We start from the raw sequence: 17,144 nt of genomic DNA, 5'->3' as shown, positions 1-17,144 counted from the left end.
AACTATCTTAACTATCCCTACCTTTCGCTAATATGTAGACAATGATCTACAAAGACTGTGAAAAGGTTGTGTTGAAATATAGACAGAGAGCTGCTCCATCTTACAGCCATGGGCAATGAAAAGGAACTGAATGGGGTCGGGCCAGTTCTGCCCTGTACAGCAGAACAAGGATATTCAGGGTGTATATGCAGCCCCAACAGACACTGAGATCTCAAGTGCATGGGGTACATGTGCACCAAGAGTGTAATATATATGGGCAAGCACTTGAAAAAGAACAAAAACCTTTCTCTGGGCCTACATCTCCCATCTGGACTGCAGCCTCCTTCTCTCTAGACTTCCAGATACCATACAAAATGCAGCTCCCAAGTATCTTCCTTGTCTGCCAATCTGACTGACATCACGCCACTCTTTAATCCTTTTCCTGGCTCTCTCGTCATTTGAGTTTTTGTCCTCCTCCGCAAGTCCATGTTTAAGGCTGCCTCCAATTACTTATGTTAGTCTTGTGCCATGCTCTCTGCTCCCCCAAACTCCATTCTGCTAATTCTGCCAGCCTCACAAACATCTGTCAAAAATTTCTCCCACACCTTTAAGCATGATGCACTGTATACATCCCTTCTTAGCACAAATCCCAATTTAAGACCCCTCTCTACTATAATGGTTATAAGAAGTGAGTCAGCCAAACTTATCTATTATTTTTAAATATTAAGTGTTTCTCACCCTCCAACCTCATCCCTCTGTATTCTCACCCCATCTTTGAGTCATGTGCCATTTAGAATGTAAAATTTTTGGAGCAGGGATCCAGTTGTCTCTCTATGTCTGGATGGCCCCTAGAAAATCATACCATAAGGTACTCAGTGAACAGATAGAAACCCATGCATGTCATGTTAGAATTTCTCTGGCATTCTTCACTGGAGAGAATGATGTGTTCCCTAAAATGAAGTACAGTGCCTTGACTTTATTGGTATTAATTGTGATATGAATATAATACTGACTTGATCTTCCATATAAAATACCATCATTCCTTTAGGGAACCTGGCATACTTTGTGAAGCCATAGAGTGGGCATGGGTCGTAGTCCTCCAATATACAGATGTCACAAAATTCACAGAGAATGACCAGCCATGGATCACGTAGGCAGCACATAATGAAATCTATGGATGTTAAATCTTAACACACACTTACCTCCTAGCAGCACACAAAACTGCAATGCCATTTCATGGCTGGAAATTTCTTTCTGATCCTAGCTGAAAATCAGCTTATTCCCTGAAGCATGAGGACTGATTAATAGCCCTTGTGCTTTTATCCTAGCTAGATGCTATTCTTCGTCACAATGTAAAAATGCTGAATCCTTTTACATCCCGTAACCCTATTTCCAACCTCCCTGCTTTGGCAGTAGGTTTTGGAATAGGGTTTGATGGCTTAGCTGCAGGCCCATCTTTCTGGAAATTATTATGTATCACTATGAAAAAAATTCAGATAGTCATCTGATCTTGTCATCACAGCACTGAGTCTGGCCTCTTTTGGTTATGCAAGGCTCTGCTCAGAGCAATTAAAGCAGAATAATATTTTCCAGTACTTTTAAAAAAACCTTTCTGCAGCTTTATAATATCATAGTAACCCCACTCAGTACTTAGAGAAACAGGTCAATTCATTATCATCTGTCCTTTTGTCCATACTTTTTTACATTGCCATGATTGTTTTACCCTTAATATCTGCCTTTCTGTTTATATTCATCTTGGTTTTCTGCCAGACTAGTTTGAGCATTTCTGTTTGCATTTTGTGAGTAGATATTCTCTTTAAGAGATAGATGGAGAATGTTGTAATGTACTGCTTTTGTGTTTGTGTTTGAAATATTGGCCTCTAATATCAGGCCCACAGGGAGGCTAATGTACATTCAACTCAAATATTCCCCAGTCAAGAAATGGTTAAAGAGCTTCTCTGGGCACAATCAGCCTCAGCTCGGTGTACCTGTGAGGCTTGAGCCCTGCTCAGTGCAGTGTGGCAGTCTGAAAGAGCAGCCCAGAGCTCTCTGGCCCTTGGAAGCAGGGCTTACTGATTGGGATGATTATTTCAGTCCTTGGCCACTCCGGCTTTCTCAGAAAGGAGAAGGGATAATACTTCCCTTCCACCTTTCCTTCTTTGGCTTCCAAAATGCCTAGGAATTTGCTTTTGTTTGGAATACTTAAATCTCTTCCCACAAGTGGGCGTATATCTTGAACAGATGCTGAGAAAGGACCAGTGCCCATCCTCTTCCCAAGTGGGTGTTAGAGAGGTATAGCCTACTACACTGGGAACTCTCATTGCTGCCAGGTTTATTTCTGCCATTATAGTCTTAAAACTGTTCACACTGATGCTGGTAATACATTGACCTCACAGCTGCATTCAGCAGCAATTTGACCTTACTGGAAGTGCTTTCGTGCTATTTTTCAGGTAAATGACATGATGCATGCTCCTTCAGTTGGCAAAAAACTTCCTGGAGAAATCATGGGCTCCAGTCTGTCATTTATCAATATGCCTGATGTTTTATCATCTCAAGAACATCATGATGTTGTGATATTACCTTTCCCTGAAGGAGGTTGAATTGCTTTTATTACTTCCTGCCTGCATTATTGATGATCTCTTTTCTGGAGCTCTTCCAACAGGAGGACTACAGCAGCTACAATTGATTCAAACTGTCCTTGCCAGGGTTTTAACAGACTAAAATATATTCCCATGTCTGTCTCTCCTACATTGAGTGTATAACATTGACTTCCTCTAGAATCTGATAGATGTAAAAAGAGTATTGGTTATGTTTGAGGCATTTAACCCTTTTATCTTACCTACTTGATATTACTTAGTTTTGCTGATGCCAGCTTAAGTATCTGTACTGAGAGCTAAATTCTACACTGATTTACACCCTGTACAATCTCATTGACTTCTCTTGCCTTAAGATCCTGTTCTATTACTATGCTATTAACTCCTCAGCCGAGGATGCTTTAGTTTTCAGGTATGTGACTCACAGATCCTTTGCTAATCTAAAATGCAACCCTAAATCCCACTATTAGTTTTTAACCTAGTTTTGGATTAGCATTTATTCAAGAACGTGATTTGTTTTCGTGAAGAATATGTTTTATTAAACCAAGCTCTGAGCTTTCTTGACATGAAAGAAGCTAGGTTCTCAGGGCTCAGGAGCTGCACGACAGTCAGTCAGTTACACACACTGATCAAAACCTCCAACAAGCCCATGTGGTAGCCACACACCCATCCTGTTCTTAGCGAGCTCCATTTCTGGGCTTACATAAGAAACAGAACTGTGCAAAGAACTGAGTTTTTTTGAGGGGCAGGGTTCATTGGCTGAACTGAAAAAAAAAAAATTTTCAGATCAACCCAAAATTATTTTTTTCAATTTTCTTGGTAAAACAAACAAAAATATTTCAATTTCAGGCATTTTTAACTATTTTGCTGTTGAAATCAAAGGAAATATACTTCACAAAACAGGTGGTGTGGTGGTCATCACCCCTGTACCCAATAACCTACTGAATAGGGCACACACATTGGCTGTAAGGAGACCTGAGTTCAAATCCCTGATCCAGTGTCTCAATCTCTCCTGTTGAAGCTATTCCACTTTGTATAAATTAAATATTCATTGGACCAGAGTGTGAGAATGATTGTAGCCTGCTGGTTAGGGTATTCACCTGGGTTTCAGGCCTTGCTCCAATGCATATTTAATTATCCTTGAATTTATGATGAATTCACATAGTTTCAAGTCAACCAAAACTTCATTTTTTGGCAAATGCACTATTTGTCTGAAAAATTTTGCCCGCTCTAATAATAAATTCCTCTAAGAACAAATAGTTCAAATGCAACACTAAACTACTATTCAAATTCATTACCAAATACAATGCCTTACCAGTCCAGTCCATTTCAACTAATACTTTTATTCTAGGGTCCTCATACAGTACTGATTATTAGGGCCCTACCAAATTCACGGTCCGTTTTGTTGAATTTCACGGTCATAGGATTTTAAAAATTGTAAATTTTGTGATTTCAGCTATTTAAATCTGACATTTCATAGTGTTGTAATTGTAGGGGTCCCAACCCAAAAAGGAGGGAGTGTCACAAGTTATATTCCCTATAAGCTGCACAGTTCGGCAGCAAACCAGAACAGATTCAAGTGCCGCAGAGTTGATTAGCAGAGCTACGCACTGTGACATTCCCCTGTGGTGTTATCCAGACCAGTGATTTGCTAGGTCACTCCAATCCTTGACTCTGGGAGCCAGCCTTACCCAGCTCTGCATGTAAGCTGCTCTTTGGATTGTACAACCGAATAACACTAGCCAATATCTCCTGTCCCAGACAACCCTAGGAACCTCCATCTTGCAGTGTCCAGTGATGCCCACTGGACCCTGCAAGCTTATATAAGTTCATAAATTTAACCAAAAAATGTATATGTACCAGGCTTGTTATCCCAAGGAGAGTCTCTGACACGCTTCAAACCAAACACATTGCTTCAGGTAGAATAAACAAACAGTTTATGTACTATATATACAAGTCATATTTGAAATCTAAAACAATATAGTTCTAGCTGTAATTTCTGGTAATGAACACTATAATCCAGGTTTCAAAATGCTCCCTGCTGTCATAAGCTTATAAGGTCTCTGCATGAAGGTTTGGGTTTTTTTGGACAGTTTGGGACAGATTTAAAAGGTATTTGGGCAGCCAATGGTGCAGATAGATTCCTGGTGAGATTTATAAAAGTGCCTAAGTGATTTAGGCATCCAATTTCCATTGGTTTTGAATTGGAGTTGGGCGCCAAACCTGTTTAGGAGTTTGGAGTCAATGGCTAACACTACTCTCTGGGTTCTCTCATTGGTTCAAATATTAGGCCCAATTGCATTAGAAGTATTTCCTTAAGTGAAAGTGAGATCTACTGATTATTCATTTACTCAGAACAGGATTTCTGAATACACTGTGGAATGAAGTATTTAAACCAATCTAATTCTCCTCAGTTGTCTTATTAATTCCCATTCAATAAGTGAGTGACGATTACTTGGCTCCTAAACAGTTTGTTCCTCTAACAAAAACAAGTTAATACCTCATACAAATGCACATGCAGCAATGGACAGGAAATGTGGTTTTAAGTTTGGGCAATCAGCCATGCATCTCTATTTTGTTTCCTCAAGGTTAATTGTTCCTGCATTATGCCAGTTTCAGTAGCAAGAAAGCCTTTTTAGACTGGGTTTTCCTTTGCTGTTCACATTACTTCAGTTTTAAGACCTTTTAGGTGTCTCTCTTACAAAGATCTATAGCAAACTATATCTATGATTAAAAACTTAGGTTCATACTTTAGAAGGTCTTGGCTTGATTACTTAAACTGTTCACATTGGTCTCCCTGCCTCTTCCGGGTCATGCTCACTGCTGATTTTCTCAGTTTGGCTGTTCATCTAATTAACCATTAGCATCATTCTTCCCATATCATCTTCTTTGGCTTTTACATCAGTTACCACAGAAAACGAAAACCATGTTTAAAATTATATCCTTGCCTGTAAATTCTGTTCAAAAGTTGATCCCTTAGTAGTCACAGTTTGTGATTCACATCTACAAAATATTTGCCTGACCTACATATGCTCCTTTCTGTTTAGCTGTGTCCATTGTTGCTACTTGTTTCCCCAAATGAAAACACATTTGCTTATTTGGCAACACTCCACTGGAATTCCCATTCTCAATATAGCTGTGCAGTTGATATTAGCTCTTTAAAAAATAAACTTAAAACTTGTTTTAGTTACATAATATCATTTTTGTGTGTTTTGTCTTTTATACTTGAAAGCCACATTTCCTTTACCCTTTACTTGTTTTAAAAATATTTGACAGGTGTGAAGGATGTTAAATATGTTTAAAATAACAATGATGTGGAGTAAATGGACTCTGGCTAATTCTTGTTTTGTGAATATACTTAGTTGCACTGTGACATCTAAATTTTCAGAGAGGCACAGGATTTAGCCATAATGTCCAGCGGCGGCTCCAGGCACCAGTGCTCCAAGTGCGTACCTGGGGTGGCAACCCATGGGGGGTGCCCTGCTGGCTCCTGTGAGGGCGGCTTACCTGAGGGAGGTCCACCAGTCCCATGGATTCGGCGGCTATTCGGTGGCGGATACACCGAAGCCGCAGAACTGGCAGACATCCTGCAGGCAAGCCGCCAAAGGCAGCCTGACTGCTGTGCTTGGGGCAACAAAAAAGCTAGAGCCACCCCTGCAATGTCCACAAACTTAGATGCTGAATTATCACAATCAAGTGGCATATATTAAGGACTAGAATATTAAAATTTGGGGTCTTAAATGTGGGCTGTTGTATGTATATAAAAAGCTTGTTTTCTCCAGATGATGATCTAATACTTCTTTGTGGAACTTCTATGCTATTTAACATTTAAGTTTAGGGACAGAATCTTGCTCCCCTGGCAGAGATATGCAAGTTGACAGTTTGGAAGACGACACTACTTTCATCATGCTGTTGCGCCAGCCCAAGGAGCAGCTAGAATCCTTCATTTTGTTGTTCTGTGAGCAAAAGGACACAAGCATTGTAGTGGTGCTAGACTCATCAGGGATCACAGTCATGGCTCAGTGCCTTTCACCTAGTACTGGGTGGAGCACATACTGCTTCATCTATATTCAAGATCTGGGCAGATCTGCTTTTTACTTTGTTCAAATACAGACTTTACAACATGATATCAGAGGACATCCATAACGGCACGAACAGCACTGCCACATACATTTCACAATTATATTAATGACCAATGTGGTGTTAGTTTTCAAATGATACCTCCCAAGACATATTTTGTACAAATATCATGGTGATAGGATGTAGGGTATGAATACGGGGGTGCCTAGGATCACATACATAACCTCAATTTTTTCACTGACTGTCTTAAAAAGTCTCCACCTACAAAAGATATATACACACAAATCACTCTCAAGTCCTCAGACCATTTGGATAAAACAGGTTACTGTATTTATTGTCTGAGTAGGTAAGCATGAGTTACTTTTGTCAGCATGGAAGCATCCTGCATGTCCAAAAGAAACAACTATCCTCCTGTATTTTGTCTTTTGTTCCTTCTGTAGGACTGATATCTAACATTGGTGCATTGCTGTTATCTTGGCAAATTGTCAGCCACTTCGTTCTAAATCCAACATTCTCATCTACTTGCAATTATGGCATTCTTGTCATAGTGTTTTTTTCTGTTCCTGTTCCCCTGACATTTCGTTCTTTTGTAACTATTCAAAACTAATAATCTTTGGTTCAAGAAGCTTGTTAAATGTTGGCACTAAGGTTTTGGTCCTCCTGTCCATGAGTTTCTGAACTGGTGACCCTAATGAAACACTGCAAAGTGTGCTGTGATATTTTAACCATAAGTATGGATCCTTTGAACTCACCAGGACATTTTTAAAAATCAAGACCTTTGATACTCATACTGACTTGTCTGCTAATCCATTTTACTGTGCATAGTAAACACTTGACAGGATATATCAAAGATAAGTACTGAAATGAGCGACTTGTACATTTTGTCAAGCCCATTGACAAAACACAAGCAGCTTTCAAGTACCTCCGTGGAAAATTTCCAAGGTTAAGTGAAGCTAAGATAAAGGAAAGTGTCTTTGTTGGTCTTCAGATTCGTGAACTTCTTCGAGATGATGCATTTGACCATGCACTGCGTGGCAAGGAAAAGACGGCATGGAAAGCCTTCCAGTTAGTGGCAATAAATTTTCTCGGAAACAACAAGGCAGACAACTAGAGGCTGGCGGTGGAAAACCTCCTCAAGGCATACAAAAGCCTTGGTTGCAACATGTCACTAAAGATACATTTTTTGCACTCTCATCTAGATTTTTTTTCCACCGAACTGCGGAGCAGTGAGTGACGAGCACGGCGAGTGATTTCACCAGGACATTGCAACGATGGAGAAATGCTATCATGGCAAATGGAGCCCATCAATGCTTGCAGACTATTGCTGGACAGTGACAAGAGATGCTCCATTTAATGAATACAAGAGACAAGCCAAGAAGCGCCGAGTAGACACTGAATAGGACTAAACTATGTACATAATAGTTTTTTGCCTTTTGTTTCATAATAAATTTTATTTATATAACCCTTTTGCTGATTTTTAAAGTGTTACATAAACAGGACAGGTGAAATATTATCATGTAAAGCAACCATAAACACATGAAAAGACCTAGGTTTACAATTTATGATTAAAACTCTACTATCTACACAATATACATAGACATAAAATGTAAAAACTTAAATATCTTAGAAACAGTAGCCAATCAGTTGTTTTAATTGTCATATTTGAATTCAGCACATCAAAATACATAATAAATACCACACTTTATCTCTGAAGCAGACGACTTCTCAAAAATTGTAGACCAGTGTTATCTCATTTTGAAGCTCATGGCAAGCAAACAGTGATTTACAACGTGTTAACACATTATTACATTGCTGTTGTGCAATAGCTCACTTCCAAAATAAAAAATCAAGTAGCAGTCCACCTGTAAAAAGTAATCTTTCCTATTCAATTCAGAGAGGTATCCTCCAGCCTTGTGCCAAGGACAATCAACAATCTCAAGAGGCTTCAATGGTTCTTTTATATTATGGTCAGCAGACAAGTTTACATGCCAATTTGATTATTTCCATTTGCAAACTGCTCTTCAACACAGGCACACATGGAACTTTCTGTTCTACTAGTTGAGACTCTAAATGGTACATAAGCTAATTTTGTGCCTACTGCAGGAAACAAGCTTAGACTCCAGTCCTGCCTAAGCTTCTTTCATATGGCAAGTCAAAATGAATCCATCCCAAAGATACATCACAGGCTGGCTATAGTCATATGCCATGTATTACACATTTCAGGGGTACTATTACATCTACTGGTGTTTTTTAACCACTCCTAACAAAAACACTCTATCAGTTCAGCCCTTATACTGATACTGCTAATGGTTTCTACATTACTAATTTTCAGTATGGGGCAACATCCATATGGAATAACCCCAGTTACTCTGCTTCAATTATATTATGGTTCATGCGTCAGCTTTTCAGGAACCACTGCCAATTTAACATCATAAAATAATCTCATCATTGTTTTTTTCATCTTCTTGTCTCATGTGTTAATATCCGTAGGACACTGCACACACATCTAAGCTGGGAGTTATTTCCCAACAGAGCTGGCTCCTTAACCAAATCAATTGGTAACATTTAAATCTCTTTTAATTAAAATAGCCATAATATTGGCCAATCTCAAATAATTTTTTTCTAAATACAAAAGCGGCTTAACTTCGTATGAAGGAGTGGTGGTAGTAACTTGATGCTATAAATGCTATTGTTTTCAGTTGCTTAACAAGTGCACATGCTCAAAAACACCCTCTCGTTTTTAGTGAGTGGCCTATATTGTGTCAAAAAACATCAGTGCTTGCCTGTGATTATTTTTGTGATCCATTTCCCTGAAAACACTACCAGTATTAAAGACTTTGCTTGGTTCCTGTACCTACTGATCTGTCCAAGGCCTAATGTAATTTAGAAACCTGACCGTTTTTCTAATCCTGCATTTGTGCAAAAACTGAAGTAGCCAGCTGGCTCCTAATGGAATCACGTGCATTGGCTTGTTGCATTTAGATGTGGTCTTCACCAAGAATTTGTTTAAATGCCTGTATGTAGAGGTGATGCCAGGAATCCCATAGCTGCTTTTGAATGGCCTCAGACTGGCCAGTCTTTTTAGTTGTTTAAATGAACCCCTGTAAAAAAAATCACATTAACTTTCAAAGGTCAAAAAAGGACAAAATACCAAAAAAGCCAATCAAAAGCACAGCTGTGCCACTCACACTCCTACCACAGCCAGCAGAAAGGCTGATGAGAACATTCATAGAGTTACCTTCTGTGTACATTACTCATTCTGAATTGAACATTGGATGGTGTTCTCTTATTTACCAGAAAGCAACAAAGGCAGACAAGACAATCTTCATCTGAGTGTCCAATAAAAGTGAATATCGTGCCAAAATAACAACACATGAAGCCACATGACTACAAACTTTATAATTTATCTGTCAGGAAAGATGGCCATTTTTATAAATTGCCTAGTGATTTCATTGATTTAGTGGCAATAGGAATTAAATCCTAGCTATACTTAATAGTAATGGGCTAGATTGTTTCCTCTAATTCTGCACTACATGAAAAACCACAGGTGGAAGATTTTTGAGGGTAAGTCTCCATGGGGAATCTCTTATAGACATTCCTCCACACTCTGGTTTCAGAGAGGGCTTGATTTTGCTGTCAGATTAAAGGCCTCTTCTGTGGCCCTCCAGAGCTCCACTTTCTTAGTCTTAGCAGCTCCTAGAGACCCAAAGGAGACGAAGGGCAGAACCGTTTGCATCCCCTTCCGCAATCCTATTCCTGGCCTACCTCTCTCTCCTGAATTTCACACTATTTCGCATGCTTATTGTGTCTTTTTTTTAGCCTTCTTTGCAGGACACACACAAACCCCGTCACAGTTTGTTGCTGAAAACAAATGCAATATAAAAGAAGCAGAAAAAAATGATAATTTAACTGCATATAGGATTTTGCTAAACTCATCCGCAAACTCTCTTTGTCAAATACAACCCGTGATCATTGCTTTTTTTGCTTTTCTTAAAGTATCATCTATGGTCAAATTCCTTATCAGAGAAATTGGCATTAACAATAAGATTGCAAAAGTGAAGCGCACATAATTACATACCTCATAAGTTGGGTATGTGCAAATACATGTATTAGCGTAAGCACAAGGCCACCTCATTGGCTAGGCTGCATGAAAATACCAGATTTGTAAGGATTAGTTAGACATAAGGAAATATATGTGTGCTACTGCATGTGCCCAGTGTTGGCAGCGAATACACTGTGACAGAGCTGCAGATATTGAAATAAAGGGCAGTAAGAGCAATGATGAAATATGGGTATCTAAGAATGCCCTGTTGTGCTGGCATGGAAGCAGTGGTATTGTTTTTGTTGAGACGGCACTTTAATTGAAACCCCACTTTAAAGGCGCATCTAGCTGTTTGAAAAATCTATCTTTGGATCTGAGGCAGAACAACAGGGGGACAGGTATGCAGGAAGCAGCCACCGTGGAGGAATAGGCCTTTGCAGATAACCCTATACTTCTGAGGGAGAGAGTTTGAGGGCTGAAACCCCATTTTTTTCCTGCTAATGGGGAGAAGAACTGAGAAGAAACAGAGTTTCCTCCCTCTTTGATTTTCCTGGGGGATAGTACAATCAAACCAGTACTTTGCACTTTCCTTCCACCTTGTATCTAGGGCTCTCTGAAGCGTTTTATATGTCACAGCACATTAAACCTTAGCAAATGTGGTACTGCAATCCCTATTTTGCAGGCGGGAAGATGGAGGCATCAGATGGTTGTGCAGTGCTTTAAATGTACCAGGTTAACTGGGACGTGTCCATTAATGATCACTTCTGGTTTTTCATTAACTGATTTCATTTCATGAGTGGAAGCTGGAAGAATCATTGTCTCACCAGTGGGTTCTATCATTCCACTGAGGCATAGCATTTAGTGAGGAAAGGTTACTCACTCATAACCATTGTTCTTTCTGTGTCATGTTTGTGAACTCCTATTTGTGTGATATTGTACCTCCTGATGTTGACTCAGTGGAGAATGTGGTAATGCCCAGAAGTAATCAGAAAAATAACTTTTTTTGGAAGGGGGAATAGGTATAGAGAAGAGGAAACATGATTCTGCTGCCAGGCAGCCCCAGACACAATGTTATGGCCATATCTGTTCAGTCACAGAGTTTTCACCTGTTTTTATAGGTTTCATATTAAATACTCCGCAAGAGAGTTCAACCCTTGACAATTCAACACCTCTTCTATTACTCAACTAGTAACAATTCCCATGTTTCACAAACAAGCCCTCCTTTTTCTCATGGGCAGTAAAATAAGCCTTTCAGTCCTGCTATCTATGTATTTTGAATCACTTTAGCTGTCACATGGAAAAATTTATATTGAAAATAAAGAACAAATTGCAGGGAGATGATATTTTACAGTTCCCTTTACACCTGGATCCCTGTGTTGCTCCTCTAACTTGTTTAGGTTCTTTCTGCCATATGTTTAACTGGCTTTTCACTGGTTTCTGTGTCACCAATTATTGATCTGGACACAGTGGTGAAATAAGGACTGATACATGGACGGATTTTAAATGGCAGGTCTCAATTTTATTAAACTTAAACACAGTGCAGTGACACTATTTGCCCATTTAACTGGTTTCAGCGTGGGGGTTACAGGAATCCTCCCATATAACCCATAACTCAGGAGAGGTTCTCCTCAGCCTACCCATCAGCTTGCTTTGAATTCTACCATCTGCCCGCCACAAGGGGAACAGAAGGTGCAGAAGTGAGCGTCTCGAGATCTGACCTCAGCCTGCAAGGGCTGCAAGATATGACCCTTCCCCACAAGCCCAAGGCCCACCAGAAAATCCCAGGCTTTTACCCCTGGGAACCATTCATTTTATCATTTTAACTGCATTGGAAACTAGCTGCAAATTGTGACAAATTAACAACTCAAGCAGGTACCTCAGTTAAGTACTAAGTGCATTCGTACTTAACCTACTGAAGCTTGAAGGCTGTGAAAGTAGAATGAATTATATTGTAAAAATAAGAATGGATTAAAGAAATGTTGTATGTACCTTTAAGCAGAAATAAGAAATGTTGAAATACAGGTGCCAGGAAAAGAAACATTAGGCATAAACAAGGGTGCTAATGGCAAAACATTAATAGAAGATCGGTAATAGTAAGGAAATAAGCCCAGGTAAACTTATCAGATTCTGCTTCCTTTGTTATCTTGTTAAGTGCTCGCCCTTTTATATGTATAAATAAGATAGTTTGTGTCCTGCATGGTGCTCACATTATCTGGGTGTATTAGCAGAGCGCTGTGCTAATAAAACAGAGTGGTCTGACAAACTGTGAGTCCTGAGTCTAACTTTGACAATTTGGAGGTTCCACCGAGATGGCAACGGTGCTGCAACAAGCAAAAAACTCCCTAGATGTTAGAGACCAGGCCATGAGAAGTCAGGCCCAGAGCAAGAGCCAGGGGAAAAGATCTGAACCGAGGTTCAGGGCTGGAGTCAGGAACCAACAGCCACGCCAGGAGTCAAAGCCAGAACCGGGAACTAAGCCAAGCCAAGGGTCAGAGCTAGGATCAGGAACCCGCAGACATGCCAAGGGTCAGAGCCAGCAGACATGCCAAGGGTCAGGGTGAGGATGCTGGAACCAGGAGCAAGGTGAGGGAACTAGGCAGGAATAGGACTAGAGCAAGGCAGGAGCAGCTGACACAAGGAGGATCATAGCTATGGGTGTGAAGGCGTTGAGCAGCTAGATTGTTGCCGATGGGTTTAACAGCCAGCTACCCTTCCTGACCAATCAGGTCACCTTGCAGGCCAGCTTCGCTGCTAGAGTTGTCACCCTGCACTGCTGGCTCCCTCAAGTTCCCCCTACCTGTTGAGGCAGGTGGGTGGCGTTTTGCATCACTCGCATGTTAAGAAGTAAGTTCTGCTACTACACCATTTTATGTTGCCCTTGTTCCTGTCCTCCATGAGTCCTGAGCCTAAGCTTGTTCTTGAAAGAGTGCTACAGCCTTCCACAGCACATGTCCAAGCATTCTCACACCTGTGAGGGCTGTAACTAAAGCACGTAGGCTGGGAGGTGCTGCTCAGTACTATGGATGCAGTGAAGCTCCAATACGTATTTTTCATCTCTAGCTATTATAATCCTGTGCTAAATCTAGGTTTAGATTATGTTAATTCTCAATTCTCATTTGGTTTTACTGTCTCTTGAAAACACTTCCCAGTATTTTTAACAAACGATCTAATTAAGACTGATATTTAAATTCCATGATTTAGGAAAAAGGACAGCTTGAGAGGCAGCTAAAGAGCAGCATGGAATGACAGGGAACCCTGCAAGCAGCAGTTTAGGTTAGAGACAAGATAATCTTGTTTCCTCTTTTGTCTTTTGGGAAGAACAACCCCCAGCCACCGAACTGAAAATTTTATTTAGCAGTTAAATGAGATGGTGGACAAAAGCCCCTCCCCTAGCTTCTCAGTATTGCCTATGAACTTGTACTTCAAAAACAAGCATCTCAAAAATGTGGAATATTGTTTTCCAGCGTCCCTTTTCCTTTTGGTTAATATCTATATTTAGTGATCATCTGATCACTAAGAACACGACCACAATTATCTACAGAGCAAACATGACTTTGCTTTTAATATCTGTGATAACATGGTTATGGGTTGCTGTCATAGGTTTCACCCCCACTCTGAACGTTAAGGTACAGATGTGGGGACCTGCATGAGAACCCCTAAGCTTAATTGCCAGGTTAGATTTGGTTGCTGCCACCACCTAAATTGTTTAAAACAGCTGTTTATGAGTCATTTGGGAAACTGTGTCTTCCCCCCCAAAATCTCTCCCTCCCAAGTACTGTAACCCTTCCCTGGGTAACCTTGAGAGACTTCTCCACCAATTTCCTTTTGAACACCGATCCAAACCCCTTGGATCTTAAAACAAGGAAAAAATCAATCAGGTTCTTAAAAAAGAAGGCTTTTAATTAAAGAAAAGGGGTAAAAAATACTTCTGCGAGATTAGCATACAAGCTACTCTAACAGACAACAGATTCAAAACACAGAGGATGCTCCCCTGGGCAAAACCCTTAGTTATACAAAAGAAAACCCAATTTGATTATCCCTCTAATGCAAAAAGACAAAGTCACAAAACAAAATACACATAAGCTAATTCATTCCTTCTCTAATACTCACTACCCTTATAGGAGGCTGATTCCTGGATCTTTTCTCTCCAGCACACAACTTAATGAACTGACTGAACAAAGGACTCTTCCCCCCTTCCTGGGTGAAACATTTTGTCCCCCCATTGGTTCCTCTGGTCAGGTGTCAGCTAGGCTAGGTGAACTTCTTAACCCTTTACTGTCTGTTTATGACAGTTGTAATTTTGCATATGTTTCAGAAAACCAAGAATGGTGTACTGGAATCTTGCTGTTTACAGTATAGAAACTAGCTGTCACTGTGAGCTCCTTGCTGCAGGCTGCTGTCAGTGGGAAAATGCTTGACTCTGTATTATACATTTCTGCAGAAAATGGGTTTGTGTGGACCAGTGGCTCTCAACCTTTCCAGACTACTGTACCCCATTCAGGAATCTGATTTGTCTTGTGTACCCCAGTTTCATATTGCACTTAAAAACAACTTGTTTACAAAATAGAACATACACATTCAAAAGTGTCACAGCACACTTTTACTGAAAAATGGCTTACTTTCTCATTTTTACCATATTTTACCAAATTTTGGTTTGTCCTGACTTTGCTAGTGCTTTCGGTGTAGCCTGTTGTAAAACTATCCAAGTATCTAGATGAGTTGATGTACCTCCTGTAAAACTTCTGCATACCCCTGGTTGAGAACTACTGGTGTACACTGTAGATCACGATGCAAATCTCTGTAAAGACTATCACTAGAATCCCGTGGCAGATCCTGAATTTTCTGTTCTCAACAGCATCTAATACTGTTCTCGTAACCTCTAGGAATTAGTAATAATTTGGTAAATTTACTTTATTTTTAGTCATTAACCCTTGTTTGTTCCTATTGTGAACCCCAACTGTTGGTAGCTATTTGCTGGGGGGGGGGGGTGTTGTATGCACCTGTACACTCTCACATTCACACTGCTCTTTCCAAAAGCTTTAACAATTGTTTTATAAACTTGATGCTGCACTCCAAGCTTTTTATTCTCCCATACTTTAAGCATCCACCACCCTTTGCTGCCTCTCTCTCCCTGTGTAACAAGTCTCCCTGCTACCCTGCTGTTCATATCCTATGGATGTCTTCTCCTCCCATCCCTTGTCACACAGCCAACATGATGCTAATCTTAAGGGGCACAGCCTCTGCCCTCACACAAACAGGGTCCTGCTGCCCTTAGACTGTTACTGCAGGCAGAGTCATGCTGACAATAATATTGTCTGACAATCTGATTAGTTCAGAGCAAATGATTTCACTGTCTCCTCATCTAATTTCATATAAAGGGATCTTCTGATGTCAGGATATCAGAAAATTCAGCGTTTATGTCCTGAGGTTGCTTTGTGACAAATATTTAAACTGTCAGTGCTATGCTACTCACAGGTGCTAATGATCATAACTGTCTGGTTCACATTTTAAGGGACTGACAATGCATTATAAAAATAAATGTCATACTTATGAGGCAGGTAGAGGAGAAGAGAGCCAATCTTCATTTTCACAGCTATGACATCAGCAGTGACCTGGACCAGTGACCAGTGTGAGAGGCTATGCCAGTCTTCATGCTTCTATACCTTAATCCTGGCTTCTGTGACACAGATACCATGAATAGACAGGAGAAATTCTAAGGCAGATGAAGTGTGATGGCCTGGTGAGACAGAGCACTGACCTATACTAATGTACTAACAAGTGCAAGCCTGAATCCTAGGGTTGCCAAAAGCTTATCTGCATCACTTTTATTTTGTATGTTCAGCCTGGAGCAATTTTTCACTCAGTTGTAACCATGTTTTGAGTTTAGGGCCTTCAAGTGAACCACAAAATATGAGCTAATTGGCCACAGGCAAAAGCCCAGAACTTAGCACAATTTTTGTCTGTACAAACTTAGAGTTGCTAGCTATCACACATACAAACAGTAACCCACGAACATACAGTACCTACAAAATAATGAGCGGGCATTAACTGATAGGACTAGGACCATGTGTCACAGACCTAGTTGGCTACACACCCAATCTCCTTGAGGGGACCCGCCTCACTGGTCCTCATGTGCTTTAGGCCCCCAGAGCTTGAACCAAGTCTAGGTCCATGGTTTGGGATCCCTAGCACACTCTTGCGGTGCAGACACTCTCATTAGCACCGTCCCCTGAGAGCGGAGACCTCACGGTTCAACGACCCAAAACCTGTCACCAATGCTGACCCCTCAGTCTTCCCTGTAGCTTAAACACACCCTCTCCTGGAACTTTAACTGTGTGGGTGTCCTGGGTCCACAGGTTAACTCTTCCAGGGGATATGATAGGTGTAGACCAGAGGTGGGCAAACTACGGCCCGTGGGCCACATCTGGCCCACGGGACCATCTTGCCCA

This window comes from Chelonoidis abingdonii, chromosome 1 (assembly GCF_003597395.2).
Source record: "Chelonoidis abingdonii isolate Lonesome George chromosome 1, CheloAbing_2.0, whole genome shotgun sequence".
Classification (NCBI taxonomy): Eukaryota; Metazoa; Chordata; order Testudines; family Testudinidae; genus Chelonoidis; species Chelonoidis abingdonii.
Note: the sequence above shows the minus strand (reverse complement) of the source record.